This window comes from Ornithorhynchus anatinus, chromosome X1 (assembly GCF_004115215.2).
Source record: "Ornithorhynchus anatinus isolate Pmale09 chromosome X1, mOrnAna1.pri.v4, whole genome shotgun sequence".
Taxonomy (NCBI): Eukaryota; Metazoa; Chordata; class Mammalia; order Monotremata; family Ornithorhynchidae; genus Ornithorhynchus; species Ornithorhynchus anatinus.
Genome location: NC_041749.1, coordinates 110,366,182 through 110,385,093, shown reverse-complemented (window position 1 = coordinate 110,385,093; position 18,912 = coordinate 110,366,182). Strand labels below are relative to the sequence as shown.

Here is an 18,912-nt window from a genome sequence, read left to right as displayed (position 1 = left end):
AAAGTGCTTTGGGGAAGTTGGATTGAAAATCTGAGCCCATCTCTTCTTGCCCCACAGCTCCCCAGATATGAACCTTACCCTTACCACTGCTTCACTTTCCCCAGTCAGGCCTCCAGCACTCCCAGGCCTCACAGAAGGACATCGGGGAAGTCAAAGGTGTTCCAATCTCTTGGGCCCCTCCATAGGTGGCTATTTTCGTCACTGGGGAAGAGCGGAAATTGCAATGTGTACGATATCACGTGCTAAGCCAGGCACACAGCGTGACGTGATGCTGTCACACACACCAAGCCCCCGCCACTTCAATCTCAGCTCTCAGGCTGGGCGGGCAGAGGTCTGAGATGGCAGTGCTGGGCTGCCCTTTCCCCCCCACCCAGGGTCACTTCTTTTCTGCTGGCCCGTGAGGGGAGGACACAGGGAGGGTGAGGTGACCGACAAGTTGTCTGGTTTGTTATGGGACGGTCTGACTTCCAGCTGGTCTGTCCCCTGTCTGGGCCGGTGATGGCACTGGACACCATTATGTCCAGTATTTTTATTTTCAGCACCCACCCAGTCTCCTCCTCCTGCAGCTCCTGCTACCAAGTTCCATGGCTCAGGAGCGGTGGCTATGTAAACAAGGAGCAAGGAGGGGAGTGATTAGGATCTTCATCAATCAGTAGCTTTAACTGAGCCTACTCTGCATTTAGCACTGTTTTAAACTCTTGAGAGAGTACAGTAGAAAAAGGAGTTGTGATTGCTGCCCTCAATCTAGTGGAGGAAACAGATAGATATGAAAATAAATGACAGATGGGGGAAGTAATAGAATGTATAAGGTAGGTACTTAAGTGCTTAGGCGATGCACAAGTGATGTGGGAGTTGGGGGATATAAGGTAAGGAGATGTGATTAATCAGGGGAGACCTCCTCGAAGATGTGTGATTTCAGAAAGGTCTTGAAGATGGGGAGAGCAGTGGTCTGCCGGACCAAGCAATCAGTCGAATTTATTGAGCGCTTGCTATGTGTAGAGCACTGTAATGATACCGGTAATTGTTAAGCACTCAGTGAGTGCCAGGCACTGTACTAAGCGCTGGGGTGGATACGAGTAAATCGGGTTGACAAAGTCCCCATCCCACATGGGGCTCACAGCCTCAATACCCGTTTCACACATGAGGTGAAGTGATTTGCCCAAGGTCCCACAGCACACGTGGTGGAGAGGAGATTGGAACCCACGACCTTTTGATTCCCAGGCCGGTGCTCCATCCAAGCTGTTCCTATACTGTACTAAGCTCTTGGGAGAGTACAATGCAGCAGAATCAGCAGACACAGGCAAAGCGGGAGGGAATTTCAGGCAGTGGGGAGGGTGTGAACAAGAGGTCAACGGGAGGAGAGACGAGAACTAGCTTGAGAGAAACAAAGAGTGTGAGCCGGCCTATAATGGGAGAAGAAGGTGGATTAGTAGGAAAGAGAGAGCTGACCGAGTACCTTGAAGCCAATGGTCAGAAGTTTCAGAAAGGCAAGGAATGGTTAATCACTGGAGTTTCTAAGGTGTGCAGAACAACCATTAGAAAGATGTCCCTAGCTGCAGAATACTGCCTGGAGAGGAGAGAGTCTAGAGGACTGTAAGATCGTTATGGGCAGGGAATGTGGCCGTTTATTGTTATATTGAACTCTCCCAATCGCTTAGTACAGTGCTCTGCACACAGTAAGTGTTCAAGAAACACGATTGATTGATTGAAGGCAGGGAGATTGATATAGAAGTTAAGCCGGGCTATGACAAGGGCCTGGCCCAGCATGGTAACTGTTTGGATGGAAAGAAAAGGGCTGATCCTGGAAATGGTATGGGGGAAGAAGACACGTGATTTGGTGACCCACTGAATGTAGGAGCTGAAAGGATATTGCCAAGCGTTTGGGATGCCGGCAGGACAACCAGGTAGGGTATCTTGGAGGCGAGAAGAGATGTGAGATTGCAGAGGAGAGAGGTCAGAGCTAGCGGAGTAGATCAGTCAATGGGATTTATTGAGTGCTTACTGTGTGCCGAGAACTGTACTAAGCATTGGGAAAGTACAGCATAATTGAGCTGGTGGACATGATCCCTACCCACAAGGGAAGCAGTGTAGCCTAGTGAAGAGAGCACGGGCCTGGGAGTCAGAAGGACCTGGGTGCTAATCCTGGCTCTGGGATTTGCTTGTTGTGTGACCTTGGGCAACTCGCCTTACTTCTCTGTGCCTCAGTTTCCTCAACTGTAAAATGGAGATATCTGCTCTCCCTCCTACTTAAAGTGGGACCCCCATGCGGGATAGGGATTGTGTCTGATCTAATTAACTTGTACCTACCTCAGCGTTTAGAAGAATGTTTGACACTGTACCGGGCGGGACCGGAGTCTGCGTAGACTGCCCGTCCCCCGTATAGCGATTGTAACGGAATACCGAAGAAAGAGGTGGATAAGTCCAGGTTGACGGTTTATTTAGAGTGGAGAGCGGGGGCGCTTACCTGCAGAACAGTCCGTGGCGGCTGGCGGACGTGGAGAGATCACACTGCACCCTCCCCTCGCATGCATTACCTTTATATCCCCTCTGATATGCCAAGAACAAGGGGGCCCTGTTTGGGAGGGCTTCGGCCATCTGGCTCGATGCTCCCTTCCAGATATCCCTGGGGCCCCAAGGTTAGCGAGATGGTACGTCATTGGTGGTCGTCCACTGTACGGTCTTGTTACTGCCCTGGGGCCTCCTTCCTCCGGCAGTTCCGTCTTCCTCCCACCCGGGGTTGGCGCTACGCTGGCATTGTGCAATTAACGAAGCAGGATTGGGTGGGGGTCAGCCTTGACTGTGCTAGCCCAACTGTTTCTCACGGAGTGTGACCATACGCTCCACCCCTTCAAGGACGCCACCCGTACAATACTAACGCATTCCCTTCTTCCGCAAAGATCCCTAATCGCACGCCCAGGGGTAAATAATAATGCTAACTAAAATAAGCGATCAGCGGCCCTGTTCATTCCTGCAGAGGTCGCCTGGAGCATGATGCCGCAGCAGCAATATATCCCGCAGCATACTAGTAGCAAGCATGGTATTAAAATGATTATTGTGAAGAGCAAAGTACGCCAGTGAGCAGACAAATTCTTTAGCCATGTGGTGAATGAATCAGTCTTTCCAATTTCCACAATTTCCCCCACTGTCTGATTCGCTTGGGCTAACGCGGCTGTGACGTTTTGGATATTATCCAGGATGTAATGACAGCACTCTGTCCTGATCAGGGCACAGGTCCCTTCTTGAGCTACAGTTAAAATATACAGCGCCATCCGGTTCTGGAGGACAACCCGTCTGTGTACCAGGCCTCCTGTGGGATTGGCCCTTCTCAAATATTGTCTGGCCGGAGGGGGTGGGTCCGGAATATGACCCATGCCCGACAAGTAAGTCACTGGCCCTAATAGGGCGTACAACTCGGCCTTCATGGGACTGGCTGAGAAGGTCGCCCGTTGCTGCAGATAAGCATGCCATTTGCACAGGGTAGGCATCTGTGCATCGGCCGACTTCGGTCGGTCAAACGGTCCCTCGATCCACCCCTTGATGGGATACGCGGTCCGCACCACGACGGGGACCGTATTCGTAAGGGGCTCTTCCATGATGAATTGTTGTTCAATGGGTGAGTACCTGCTTTCTGCCCCCTTCCACCGTTGGGACCGGAATCCGATCGGGACGGTGGCTCCCGCCTGCTGCTGCCACAGGCCCCACCCAAACCCATCCGTGTAAACGCTGACGTCCAGCGTCATGGGGGTCAGGGGCTCTGGAGCCTGCAGCGCCTGAGCTTGTCCGGCCGACAGTTTGGCATTCTCGAACGTCTCCTGAGCCTCTACCGTCCAATTCCAACCTGCCCCCTTACGGACCAAGTGGTACAATGGCCACAGGCACTGGGCTAGGTGAGGAATATACGATCTCCAGTATCCCACCAGGCCCAGGAATCCCTGCAGTTCCTTAACACTACGTGCGAGCCCTTGTGCACGTATCTTACCTTGAGCCGCTTCCGGCATAGACGGCTCTTACCTGACCAGGTGACCCCCAAGAATTGGACCACCGACGCCAGTTCCTGTACCTTGTCGGGTTTATCGCCCATCCTGGTTCCTGGAGGTGCTCTATCAGTAGCTTCAGGCAGGCCTATAAGGCAGTGACATCTATACCAGTTAGCATAACATTGTCAATATAATGAAACCGGGTAATTCCCTCTGGGAGAGGGGACCCCTTCTTCAGATCGCGCTCTATCAGCCCATGGCAGATGGTAGGGCTGTGGATATACCCTTGCGGTAACACGTTGAAGGTCCACTGCCGTCCTTCCCAGGTGAATGCCAATTGATCCTGAGCAGCTGCCTGAATGGGTACACTAAAAAATGCGTTAGCAAGATCCAGCACCACGTGAGTGGTTCCCAGGAATAGCACCACATCCTCCGGTACGCTCACGATGCTCGGCACTGCCGAGTGCATCTCCGGTATCACCTTATTCAATTCCCGGTAGTCTGCTGTCATACTCCATGACCCGTCCATTTTTCGGACCGGCACACAGGGCTATTAAAAGGAGACTGTGCGGGCCATATGATCCCTGCCTCCTCCAACGCCCTTACTGTGTTATCCCCCTTTTCACCGGAGAGCCGATACCGAGTAGGGCGCTGGGAGCTGTACGGGTTCTCATTCCACACTCCCTCTCAGTACCGCCTTAATCACTTACACTCGCAAGCGGAACTCCCTGGCGGCAGTCTGTAGAGTCCGCCCTGCCAGAATATCCACCTCCAATATGTTTTCTGGTTCAGGGGATATATGCACTACATATTCCTTAGGAGGGGTCCGCCCCACGCTCATCCACAATGGGGTTCGTTTTACTCGGATCCCTTTACCCCCATAGCCATCAGTAGTCACCCAGGATCCCGAGTGTCGCTCCGGGTTTCCGTGTATGAGGGTACATTCCGACCCAGTATCCACCAGGGCCCATGTCTGCTCCCGGTTATGGGGCCCGCAATGGATGGGCAGGGCAACGTGGGGCCTCCGGTCACCCCCAATGGCCCGTACCCTGGGGTGACCTCGGCCCCATCCCTAGTCTAGGGGAGCTGGTGCCACCCAACCATCATCCAATTCCTCTATGATCTCCCTTTTTGATCCGTGGCTACCCTCGTTTCCTCCCAGGGAGGGGCAGTCGGGATCCTGTGGAACTGCTGTTCTGGTCTCAAGTCCTTCCATAGCTTTACGAGAACCACATTTGGTTGTCCGTCAATCTGTTCGTTATCTACTATCCCTGCTTGCACCAGATCGTACCATACTTGCTTACGTGTCACGCGGACAGGACCCCGTCCCCTGGAGCGCTTGACACCTGACCGGGTCCCGCCTGACTGGGCCCTATCTGCCGTCTTATCCCGTGTCACAAACTGCTCTAGGTCACGGCCCTTTTCTGTCTCCCCTAGGTCGGCTCTCGCCTCTCCCACTTCATAGACATCTTGTCCCACCATGGGGCTCAGCAAGGACATGAGGGGCCCGTGCCATTCCTGCGGGGCGTTTGACAAAAGCTTATTCTTCATCTCCACTGTAAAGATAGCGCAGTCGGGCCTGTGGAAAGTGGTGGCATATACTGCCTGCCTCATCCCCAATTCCCTCAAGACAGCCTGGGCCTCCTCCAACGTCCTCCACATACCGGACAGCCTCTCATTTGGCCATGCCTCTCTCAGGGCCCTAACAAGCCAATCATTGAGGGAGTGATTTCCCGGCACTGATCGGGCATTGTGGAGACGTTGCCATATGGCAGGATGGGCGGTAATACTGCTCACCTCTTCAGCCTCCATCCTCGATAGGGAAATGCTATCTCCTCCCGTGTCCCTCAGCCGCACCGACCAAGCGGCTATTGTTTTGCGCAGATGCTGTTTAAATGGCTTGGCGAGCTCAGTAAACTCAGCTGCCATGTACTCCCGAATGGTCATCTTCTCTGTAATGGGCCCTCCCCCGGGGGCCCCATTTGGGAGCAGTTGCTCCACCAGCGCTTTCCGCTGGAGTAGAGGACAGACCTGCACTCTACGGCATCATGCCCAGTTCTCCTCCTCACCAGAATCTCAATCACTTTGACCTCAGAATCATCTGACTCTTCTTCCCAAGGGTTCCATGCCTTGGGGTCCCAATCCGAGTGGCGTACCGCCACACGGGACGCTCTTCTTGGTTAACTTCCCCCCTCCTAGCTTCACAGATCGACATGCCAGTTTCTCCATCTGCCCTTCTTTCTCCTCCCTCTGATCGGCGAGTCCCGCCGCCATCACCGAGGTGGCTTTCCACATATCCCTTTCCATTTGCAATTCGTTTTCCAGCACCCATACTCTCATTTTCTCCACTGCTAGGGCCAAATCCGTGGCTATCCTTAAAGTTACTAACAATGGCCACGGCAGCCATCCTTTCCCTTCTTTCCCGACTCGGGCATCCCCAGCCTCTGCCAGTGGCCTTTCCAGGCCCGCGGGAGTCTTGGGAGCTTCTCCGTACTCCCGTGGGGGCCCGCACACAACTAAGACACGAGCTACTCCGCCCCACATTGATGTGGACGGCCATTCCGGGATTTCCCCCAGTAAGGTTCCTCCCCGCCCCAGATCCCATTTCTTCGGTATCCTGTCGACTACGCCAATTGTACCGGGCTGGACCGGAGTCTGCGTAGACTACCGGTCCCCTGCATATCGAGTCCAGTTTGACAGTTTATTTAGAGTGGAGCGCGGGGGGGGCTTACCCACAAACAGTCCGTGGTGGCCGGCAGACTTGGAGAGATCACGCCGCACCCTCCCCTCGCATGCACTGCCTTATATCCTCTCTGGTGTGCCAAGAACAAAGGGGGCCCTGTTTGGGAGGGCATCGGCCACCTGGCTCGATCCTCCCTTCCAGATATCCCTGGGGCCCCATGGTTTGTGAAGCGGTACGTCCTTGGTGGTCGTCCGCTGTACGGTCTTGTTACTGCTGTGGGGCCTCCTTCCTCCGGCAGGTCCGTCTTCCTCCCACCCGGGATTGGCGCTACGCTGGCGTTGTGCAATTACGAGGAAGGATTGGACGGGGGTCAGCCTTGACTGTGGTAGCTCAAATGTTTCCCACGGAGTCTGACCATGCAGACACATAGTGCTTAACAAATACCATAAAAATGGAACTTACAGTCTACCGAGGGGGACAGATTTGGGAGTCACCTGCATAGAGGTGGTAGTTAAAGCCATGGGAACGGATGAATGTAGATTGAGGAGAGAAGCCGTCACCAATACCTGCCGGTCTCACTTGCACAATATCACCAAGATCCACCCTTTCCTCTCCATCCAAACTGCTATCGTGCTGGTACAAGCTCTCATATTATCCCGAATGGATTATTGTGTCAACCTCCTCTTGGATCTCCCTTCCTCCTGTCTCTCCCCACTCCAGTCTATTCTTCATTCCACTGCCCCAATCATCTTCCTTCAGAAATGCTCTGGGCATGTTACTCCCCTCCTCAAAATCCTCCAGTGGTTGCCTATCAAACTCCGCACGAAACAAAAACTCCTCACTCTTGGCTTCAAAGCTCTCCATCACCTTGCCCCTCCTACCTCACCTCCCTTCTCTCTTTCTACTGCCCACCCCGTACACTCCGCTCCTCTGCCGCTCACCTCCTCACGGTCCCCCATTCACACCTGTCCCACCGTCGACCCCTGGCCCACGTCCTATCACTCTCCTGGAGCCCTCCCTCCTCACATATGCCAAACTAACTCTCTTTCCCTCTTCAAAGCCCTACTGAGAGCTCACCTCCTTCAGGAGGCCTTCCCAGATGGAGGCCCCCCTTTCCCTCTGCTTCTCTTCCCCTCTCCATTACCCACCTCCCGCCTTCTGCTCTTCCCCCTCCCCCTCCCCTCAGCACTGTGCATATTTGTATATATTATTACCCTATTTATTTTGTTAATGACGTGTATATCTCTATGATTCTATTTATCTTGATGATGTCTGCGCTAAGACTGCTTGTTTTGTTTTGTTCTGTTTTGCTTTGCCGTCTGTCTCCCCCATTTAGACTGTGAGCCCGTTAATGGTCAGGGATTGTCTCTCTTGCCAAATTGTACATTCCAAGCGCTTAATGCAGTGCTCTGCACATAGTAAGCGCTCAATAAATTCTATTGAATGAATGAATGAATGAGAGAAAGGGACACAGCACTGAGGCTGGAGGACAGGAGGCCGAGGAGAAGCCCGTGAAAGGGACTGAGAAGGAGTGGTCAGAGATCTTGGAGGAGAAGCAGGAGAGGACAGTATCGGTGAAGCCAACGTCAGATAGCGTTTCTGGGAGAAGCGGGTGGTCCACAGTGTCAAAGACAGAAGAAAGGTCGAGGAGGATTAGGATGGAGAGTAGAGTCAGTTGGGTTTGGTGAGAAAGAGGTTACTGGTCTCTCTGCTAAGAAATTCTCTAGGTTCGGGAGGGCTTAGAGGACATCTGCAAAAAGGTGTGTGTGACAGCATCACGTTATGCTGCGTGCCCGGCTTAGCGCACGTGATACCGTGTGCATCGCAATTTCTGCTCTTCCCGAGTGCCGACAGTAGCCACCTATGGGAGACCCAAGAGATCGGAACACCTTTGACTTCCGAGATGCCTGTCTTTGAGGCCTGCTACCACATTAATCCAAGCGCTTATCCTATCCCCCATTGATTTCTGTAACAGCCTCCTTGCTGAGCTCCCTGCCTCCTGTCTCTCCCCACTCCAGTCCATGCTTCACTCTGATGCCTGGATCATTTTTCTACAGAAATGTTCAGTCCCCATTTCCCCCCTCCTCAAGAACCTCCAGTGGTTGCCCATCCACCTTCACATCAAACAGAATCTCCTTAACCTCAAATTTAAAGCAATCACCTTGCCCGCTCTTACCTCATCTCACTACTCTCCTACTGCAACCCAGCCCTCCCGCTTCCCTCCTCTAATGCCAACTTTCTCACAGTACCTCGATCTCATTTATCTTAACAATAATAATAATAATGTTCATATTTGTTAAGTGCTTACTATGTGCAGAGCACTGTTCTAAGTGCTGGGGTAGATCGAGGGTAATCAGGTTGTCCACATGAGGCTCACATTCTTAATCCCCATTTATACAGATGAGGTAATTGAGGCACAGAGAAGTCAAGTGACTTGCCTACAGTCACGCAGCTGACAAGTGTCTGAGCCGGGATTCGAACCCATGACCTCTGACTCCCAAGCCCGGGCTCTTTCCACTGAGCCATGCTGCTTCTCAATAATGTTGGTATTTGTTAAGGCTTACTATGTGCAAAGCACTGTTCTAAGCTGCTGGGGGGGATAGAAGGTGATCAGGTTGTCCCACTTGGGGCTCGCAGTCTTCATCCCCATTTTACAGATGAGGTCATTGAGGCCCAGAGAAGTTTAGTGACTTGCCCAAAGTCACACAGCTGACAAGCGGCGGAGCCGGGATTAGAACCCATGACCTCCAACTCCCAAGCCCGGGTTCTTTCCACTGAGCCACGCTGCCGCCGACCACCTCTCCCACGTCCTGCTTCTGGCCTGGATAGGCCTCCCCTCTTCATATCTGACAGACAATTACTCTCCCCAACTTCAAAGCCTTATTGAAGGCACATCTCCTCTTAAAGGCCTTGCTTGACTAAGCCCTCCTTTTCTCTTCTCCCACTCCCGTCTGCACTTTCTCTTCTCCCACTCTCTTCTCCACTTGCTCCCTTAGCTCATCCCGCCTCCCAGCCCCACGGCACATTTTTTTACATGTCTGTAATTTAATGTATTTATATTAATATCTGTCTCCCCCTCTAGACTGGAAGTTCACTGTGGGCAGGAAATGTGTCTTTTAGATAATAGTAATAATAATGTTGGTATTTGTTAAGCGCTTACTATGTGCAGAGCACTGTTCTAAGCGCTGGGGTAGATACAGGGTAATCAGGTTGTCCCACGTGAGGCTTACAGTTAATCCTCATTTTACAGATGAGGAAACTGAGGCACAGAGAAGTTAAGTGACTTGCCCACAGTCACACAGCTGACAAGTGGCTGAGCTTTGTTATACTGTATTCTTCCAAGTGCTCAGAATAGTGCTCTGCACACAGTAAGCGTTCAACAAATGTGACTACCTGACCTGGGAGTTCTGGAGGTCTAACTGGGTAAAGGGAAGCAGTGGTACTCGAGGGTAAGGTTTACATTTGAGGGGCTGTGGGGAGGAGGTGCCCTCCTGACGAGGTGAGCTCAAGCTTTCAATCCAGCTTCCCCAAATCGCTTTCCCAACAGCCTACTCACCCCATCAGCTCTGTCTACCTCAAAGCCAGGAATGAAAGGCAGGAGGGGGCCCGGCGAGTAGGGGTGAGTCCAGGGAAGAGACTGTGTATTTGCAGCCATTATTCTGCTGCGTCAGGCCTGGGAGCAGGGCTGGGGTGGAGAGGGGGCAGTTCTAGATGACTCAGAAGTGCATGCTGTGATGATTAGGTTTCGGGGAAGGGGAGTGATGGGAGTGGGGTGGAGTGGAAGAGGTGAAGATCTGAAGTTCACAGTCCCTGTAAACTCGATGTGGGCAGGGAATGGGTCTACCAGCTCTGTGATAGTGTACTCTTCCAAGCGCCTAGTCCAGTGCTATGCACAAAATAAGTGCTCAGTAAATACCACTGATCGATTGCTTGAAGGGTAGGTAGGACGCTCGTCCAGGTAGGCTTGGAGGGGAGATGAATTAAAATTCAGAAAAGCCCCTCAAGTTTACAGTCCTCTCTAAACCCAGTTGGGCTAAGGATGGCGGAGGAGGAGGGTTCCAAATCCACTTTAAGCCCAGGGGTCCAAGGGCCCAGGCCCCCAGAGGGCTTGGAGTCTCCCTGGCTTCCTTGGATTAAGGGCTCAGTTGGGCCTAGTTCAGTGCTGTGCCCCACCGCCCATCGACAGTATATGCTAGAGGAATTTCAGGCCCAGAAAAGCCCCATAATAATAATACTTGTGGTATTTGTTAAGTGCATACTATGTTCCAAACACTGTATTAAACTCTGGGGTACGAATACAAGATTATCAGGCCCCACGTGGGGCTCACAGTGCGAGTAGAAGGGAGAACAGGTGTTGAATCCCCATTATGCAGATGATGGGACTGAGCACAGGGAAGCGAAGTGACTTGCCCAAGGTCACACAGCAGACAAGTGGCAGAGTGGGATTAGACACATGGCATAGCGTATAGCGCACAGGCCTGGAAGTCAGAAGGTCATGGGTTCTAATCCCGGCTCCGCCACTTGCCTGCTGTGTGACCTTGGGGAAGTCGCTTAACTTCCCTGTGCCTCAGTTACCTCATCTGTAAAAAGGGGGTTGAGACTGTGAGCCTCACATGGGACAAGGGACTGTGTCAACCCCATTTGCTTGTATCCACCCGAATCCTTAGTACAGTGCCTGGCACATAGTAAGCACTTAACAAATACCATAATTATGTATTATTATTATTAGAACCCAGGTCCTCTGACTCTTAGGCCTGGGCTCTTTCCATTAGGCCACACCGCTTCCCTTGCCCCAGGCTGGTTCTAAGAGGGATGGACTGGAAAACAGGTCAGGACACCTGGCTTCAGTTCCCTGGGGAGGGAAGGGGTGGAAAGGACTCTCTTCCAACTGTCCAATCAGGAAGCCAAAGATCCTTCCTTTTCTGGCTAGAGCTACTCCTTCTCCAGGGACTGTTGTGGGAATTCCAATCACCTAGGTGGGAAATTCTCTGGATTCCCAGCTCTGGGAGCTTAGAAATTCATCAGCCGTTGAACCCCCTGCAAAGACAATATATTGGTCAGCTTTTATTTTACTCTTTCTCTCTCTCTTGCTCTCTCTCTGTCTTTCTCTCTCCTGTCCTTCTCCATCGCATTTATGCAGGAACCAAGAGTAATTTATGTTTTCCAATCTCTCCATCTGCTCCTCCCCCTAGCATTTCTAAACCTGGTGTGACACTAACTTTTGGCTTCTAGAGGGAGGGAGAAATTGAGGCCTAGAGACTCAGATGCAGCTCAAACTCCAGACTGTCACTCTGCAGAGCAAAGGAAAGAATCCAGGCATCATTGCTAATTGATCAAATCATCAATTGGTAATTGCCTTGGCAGCCCGAGAGGCCAGGGAAATGCTGGGCACCATTGAGGAGAGGGAGAAAGGAAACCCAACTGAAGGCCGACTTTGCCTCCATCTAAGCCCTGGGGCACCCACACCTGGAAGGCCGTGCGCCATCCGGCTCGTTGCCTCTCAGGGGGGACATAGCCAGCTGGGGAAGATAACCAGGGAGATTTGGGGTGGGCAGAGATGGAGAAATTTCCACAAGAGGACAGCCCGAAGAGATCAGAACTATTCCATCTGGAAAGATGACAGCTGGGAGGGGATGGGATTGAAGTTGTCATTCGCCACATTCCATCCCCCCCCCCTCCCTCCACCAGGATGAGGAGGCACTTGTTGGAGCTTAGATTCAAAAACAAGCTTCTTCACCCAAGCCAGCTGGTGGGAAGCATAGGGGTTTGTTAGAGCATGAATTAGGCAGGCTGAAACTATCAATAGCTGCTAGAGGGATTTGGATGAATTCTTGGACAAGCGGTCCATACTGAAGCAGCCGTGGCCTGATGGAAAGAGACGTTCCGCCTGCCAACCCAAATGTCCTCTTCTCCCTGCCTCCCTTCACCTCCTGCAGTCCCAGACTCCTTTCCCTGCAAGGTCCCGGGGTCTCCTGCAGGGCCTGGGCCAGGCTGGGGCTGAGGCTAGGATATGCCATTTCCTGACCTGGAGTTGAAAGGCATTCAGCGTGGCACTGGGTGGATACAAGCAAATCCACCCGTGACACCCCAGCCGGGGGCTCCCCAGCAGATCCTTGGGATCCGAGGATAATCCACATGGGCCAGACCCCTGACTAACCAGCAATCAGTCAATCATATTGACTGAGAGTCTACTGTGGGCAGAGCTTGGGAGAGGACATTGTGAACCCCCCGGGAGATATGGACTGTGTCCAAAGTGACTAGCTCGTATCTACCCCAGCGCTTAGTACAGTGCCTAGCACATCATGAGGGCTTAACAAGTACCGTAAAAAAAAATACAACAGAGTTGGTGGACAGGTTCCCTGCCTGCAAGAAGTTTACAGTCTATAGGGGGAGACAGACAGGGAAATAAATTATGGAGATGTACCTAATGAGGACCAAAATCCTGGGAGATAATAATAATAATAATAATAATTATGGTATTTGTTAAGTGCTTACTATGTGCCAGGAACTGTACTAAGCGCTGGGGTGGAGACAAGCAAATTGGGTTGGACACGGTCCTTGTCCCACTTGGGGCTCCCAGTCTCGATCCCCATTTTACAGATGAGGTAACTGAGGCACAGAGAAGTGAAGTGACTTGCTTAAGGTCACACAGCAGACAAGTGATGGAGCCGGAATTAGAACCCAGGTCCTCTGACTCCCAGGCCTGGGTTCTTTCCACTAGGCCATGCTGCTTGTTAGTTTTGTTTCTGGCTTCCTGGGCTCCAGCTGCTGGCACCCATGGTGGGGGGGAGGGGGGAGCTCAGAAGACAGGGGAGGCGGGGGTGGTCTCCCCTAGTCCTAGAGACATAAATACAATCTCTCTGTCATCAGCAGAAAAACAGGAAGTTGGGCAGGGATACTGTTTTGGTTCTGCTTTTCAAAGCTTCAACCTGTTCCACCAAAGGCCCAGGATTCACGGATGTAGCCCTCATTGACCTTCTCTCCTTCCCCTCCCCTCCCCCAGGATCTTCCCCCAGCTTCTGCTCCCCTCACCTCAAACTCCTGTCCCCCATCTCCTCCCCAGTCTTGGATCCTTCCCACGGTAGATAAGAACTGGGTTGATAACATCTGGGCCCGTGTCCGAGGGCTGAATCTAAAATAACATGGCATAAAGCCCACCAGAATCTAACATCTCTTGCCCCCAGCTCAGCCTTGACATCCATCCGGTCAACTTGACGAAGAAGGCTAGCTGTTTCCTTTCTTATCAGTCCCTGTGACTTGGCCTCCGGCAGAGGAGACGCTTATCGGTCAGTGGGAAGGGACTGGGAACAACCTTGGAGAGTGAGTAGAAAAAAATAATAATCTAGAATTGTTTAGTTGTGCACATCAAGAGAAGGGCTAACATGCGGCTCTTCTACTCTCTGTTGAAGCCCGGTCTCCACCCCTGCTTGGCCAAACCACCCCTCTTTGGCTGCCAGGAGTAGCCAAAAGTCAACCCCGTGAAGCCTCCTATGTACAGTTTGCTCTACTCAATGGCCCCAGCCCCTCTCCCAGTCCCCATTCCTCCTTCCCGGATCCCAGGCCTCCTTAATCAATAGTCTTTATTGAGCACTTGACCCCACCCCAGCCCCAACTTCAACCTCTTCCCCTAGGCCCAACCTCTCGCCCAGGGATATCTGGCTGCCATCTCTCGCTTCACTGAGAGGGATTCCTAAACCACAGGAATCCCCAATCCGACCTGATGATCTTGGATCTACCCCGGTGCTTAGTATGGTAGTGAGGCAGCGTGCTCTAGTGGGAAGAGCCCAGGCCTAGGAGTCAGAGGAGCTGGGTTCTAATCCCGCTCTGCCACTTGTCTGCTGTGTGACCTTGGGTCACTCACTTCACTTCTCAGCGCCTCATTGTCTTCGTCTGCAAACTGGGGAATGTCATACTCCCTCCTACCTAGACTACCTAGACCAGCGTGGCTCAGTGGAAAGAGCCCGGGCTTGGGAGTCAGAGGTCATGAGTTCGAATCCCGGCTCTGCCACTTGTCAGCTGTGTGACTGTGGGCAACTCACAACTTCTCTGTGCCTCAGTTACCTCATCTGTAAAATGGGATTAACTGTGAGCCTCACATGGGACAACCTGATTACCCTGTATCTACCCCAGTGCTTAGAACAGTGCTCTGCACATAGTAAGCGCTTAACAAATACCAACATTATTATTATTATTATCAGACTGTGAGCCCCATGCGGGACCTGACTATTTTGTATCTACCCCAATGCTTAGTGCAGTGCTCGGCACATAGTAAGCGCTTAACAAATACCATTGGATGATGATGACTCATTTTGGGCAGGGAATATGTCTGTTTCTTGTTGTATTGTACTCTCCCAAGTACTTAGCACAGTGCTCTGCACATAATAAGCGCTCAATAAATATGATTGAATGAATGACGACATCGACACTCTTCTCTGGCACTGAGTTCAACATATCTCTCTTTGCTCCCTCTCCCCAAATCCTCAACCTCCAAGCCAGTCTGTTCATTCCCTAGTCTCTTTCTGGACTTCTGAATTCTTTTCCTCTTCACCTCTCCCTCTCTAGCTTTTCCCCTCTCCCTCTATAAAGGTATTTGTAAAGGGTTTGCTCTGTGCCAAGCACTGTCCTAAGTCCTGGGGTCGATAAAGGATCATCAGGTCGGACACAGTCCCCATCCGTCATGAGGCTCCCAGTCACATTATCTTTGCCTTCTGTCCATCTGGAGGATAGCTTGGGTTCGGAAGCTGGAGCTGGTGGGGGTGAAAGGGGTGGAAAAAAACTCTCCTATGATCATCTCGGCCTGCCCCCTGCCTCCGGGAAGCTCAGCCAACCTGATCGGGAGGGGCCTCGCCTGTTCAAAAGTATCCCCAAGGGAGGTTGTTCCAGAACTCTCCTCATCCTGGGCCTCCTTAGGGTTCAGAAGTTCTTCCCCAAAGTCTGACCTCAATCCCTCCTGCTGCAGGGCGAGCCCATTCTCTCCAAGTCTTAGCTTGGCTGCAAGACAAACTCATTTCTTCTTCTGCTCCTCCATAGAGATGGAGAACAGCCCTTTGGGGACTTGGAAAGTCCCCCCACGCACCCCCAACCCCACTCCACTCGAACATACAAAGAATCCTCTTTTCCACTTGAATTGTCTTCTGTTACTCTGACCCCAACACATGCACACACACACAAACACACACACACACATTGTGTTCTGTTCCACCAGTCTCCAGCTGTTTCCGCTCATCAGTGTCCTTATTTCTTGCCCCCAGGAGGGAGAGGGAAGGGCTGGCTGTTCCCTTCTCCCAGAGGCCCAAAAAAGGAGAGAACCCCTGGCATTTTGGGTTCACTCAGTGAGAAGATACCCTGGGCTCACAGTAAGCACCCAGTGATTGATTGATTGGGTCTTAGAACTCAGCTTGAAGCTCCACTTGGGGCAAGGGGCTCTGAGGAGGAAAGCAGGGGGCAGGTAGGGAAGTATAGTGTTGGCCAGGAACCGGATCCAAGTGACTGTGCAAGGAAGAATCTAGGCAGATGAGATCCTGGCTGTCTCTGAGGAGGGTCAGTGAGTTCCCTGAAACTTGAGGAGAAGTGGAGTTCTGGGAGTTGAGTCAACATCCAGGCCCTCGGGTCCTTTAGTTGCACAATCCTTCTTGGGCCGGGCTCTGAAGTGGAGCCTCTGAGGAGCGTGAAGAGCAAGAACCCAGGCATCTAGACGCAGCCTCTCTCCCCTCCCTTTACAAGGCTAGCATCCCGCTGCCCACCCCAGGTCTGAGATTCAGCCTCCCCTTCAGCTCTCAAATGGGACCAGCCTCCCAATTCTCTCGCCATTTTCACTGGGGTAACTGGATGGATAGATGGATGGATGGGTGGATGGATGGATGGGTGGATGAATGGATGGGAGTTCTTTGACGTAAATGGCATGGCCACAAAATATCAAACCCCTAGCCTTGCTTTCCCACGGCTCTTTCTAGTTCTCTTACTCCTTCCTCTCTCCACCCCACCCCACCCCACCAACAGCCCACTAAACTCCTACTGGCCCTGTAGGGGCCCAGTTACATGGCTAAGAATAGTCATCTCCCCAGGAAGGGAGGTGGGGATCGGTTGTTCACTCTTCAGCTGGTGTGTCCCCTGGCTGGCACCAGCTGATTGCTTTTCTCCCTCTCTTTTTTTGTTTTGTTTTCAGTGCGAGTCCTCCCTCAGCCACGGCCCCAGCTGCCGAAGTCCACGGGTCGGATGCGGCACCGGAGTCCACGAGGATCAAGCTGGGTAGGTTCAGGGGGTCCCTCAGGAGAAACGCCCTTGTCTTGCCTTATGCCATCGAGCCATTTCCGACCCATAGCGACACCACAGACGCATCACTCCCATAAAGCCTCGCTCTCCATCTGCAATTGTTCCGGTAGTGTACCCATAGAGCTTTCATGGTAAAAATACGGAAGTGGTTTACCATTGCCTTCTTCCGTGCAGTAAACTCGACTCTCCGCCCTCAACTCTCTCCCATGCCGCTGCTGCCCAGCGTGGGTGAGTTTTGACTTGTAGGAGATGACCTTCCACTCGCTAGCCAATGCCCAAGCTAGGAAAGGAATGGGTAGGCCTCTGCTTGACTCTCCCTCCTGTTGCCAAAACTGGTAGGGTACTGGAAACTCTCCAGGTGTGATCCTGAGAGGGGAAAAATGCCCTAGAAGAGCACAAAATTGAGGTACGTGGCATCATCCTTTTTCTCCGGATGCCCACCGTGATGCCAGCGACAGACCTCATGGCCTTGTCTGGTATTCAGTCATCCAACTTCTCTGAGCCTCAGTTTCCCCATCTGTAAACTGGGGATTTAATACCTGTTCTCCCTCCTACATAGACTGTGAGTCCCATGTGGGACAGGGAGTCTGTCCGACCTGATTACCCTTTATCTACCTCAACCCTTAATACAGTGCTTGGCACAGTGTAAGTGCTTAACACCACCATTATCATTATTATCATTATCATTATTATTGTCATGTCTACTAATTCTACTCAATCAATCAATGGTATTTATTACACAGAGTTGGTAGATATGATCCTGCTTTCAAATAGCTCACAATCTAGGGAAGAAAACGGACACTAAAATCAGTTACAGATAGGGAAAGCAACCCAATTTAAAGATACGTATATAAGCCCTGTGGAGGGAAGGGTGTGTCTCTAAATGCATAGTGGGTCCAACTCAAAGGCTTAGATATCGCAGAGGAACAGTGTGGCCTAATGGATAGAGCGTGGGCCTGCGAGTAAGAAGGACCTGAGTTCTAATTCCGGCTTCACCCCTCGTCTGCTGTGTGACCGTGACTGGGTTTTAACTTCTCTGTGCCTCCTTTCCCTCATCTGTAGAATGGACTGGGAGCCCCCTGTGGGACATGGACTGTGTCTAACATGACTAGCTTCTCTCTATTCCAGAGTTTATTAGAGCGTTTGGTATATAGGAAGCGCTTAACAAATGCCATTTAAAAACAAACCAACAATTTCAAGAGTTCACTTCAAGTGGCAGTTGGAGGGGAAAGAAGATGGGGAGATGAGAGATTACTCAGGGAAGGCCATTTGAAGGGATGGGATTTTGGAAGAGCTGTGGAGTTGGGGAGACAATCCAAGCACTCAGTACAGCACTCAGCACATATTCAGTAAATACTGTTGATTGATCGAATGACATCCTTCAGTTCCTATCCAATTTTCATCGTCCTTTTTAATTTCTGTTTCATCTTTTCAATACATCAGTGGTATTTAGTGAGCACTTACTGTGTGCAGAGCACTATACTAAACACTTGGGAGAATACAATGTAACAGAGTCGGTATAGGCAGGTTCCCTGTCCACAAGGAGCCTACAGTCCGGAGGGGGAGACAGACATGAAAATAGATTGTGGGTAAGGACACAACTGCTGTGGGGCTGAGGGGTGGAGTGAATAACAAGCGCTTTAAGTGTACAGATTCAAGTGCACAGGGGACATGGAAGGGAGAGGGAGTAGGAGAAACGAGAGCTTAGTAGAGGAAGCCTTCTTGGACGCCATGCGATTTCAATAAGGCTCTGAAGGACTGGATAGGGATGGTCTGTCGTCTATCAAGAGGGAGGGAGTTCCAGGTCAGAAGAAGCATCTGTGGTGAGATAGATGAGACTGAGGTACAGTAAACTGATATTAGAGGAGTGGAGTGTGTGGGCCGGGTTGTGGTAGGAAATCAGAGAGGTAAGGTAGGAGGGAGGGAGCCGACCGAGTGCTTTAAAGCTGATGGTAGAGTTTCTGTTTGACGCTAAGGTGG

The 18,912-nt window shown here is 51.7% G+C and overlaps 1 non-coding gene across 1 annotated transcript; it reads right to left on the bottom strand.

Moving 5' to 3' along the window:
- Positions 1-17,170: 17,170 nt before the first annotated feature.
- LOC114807074 lies at positions 17,171-17,308 on the bottom strand. Its single transcript, XR_003755127.1, has one exon. It is a non-coding gene; the product is annotated as a small nucleolar RNA SNORA7 (small nucleolar RNA).
- Positions 17,309-18,912: the final 1,604 nt, after the last annotated feature.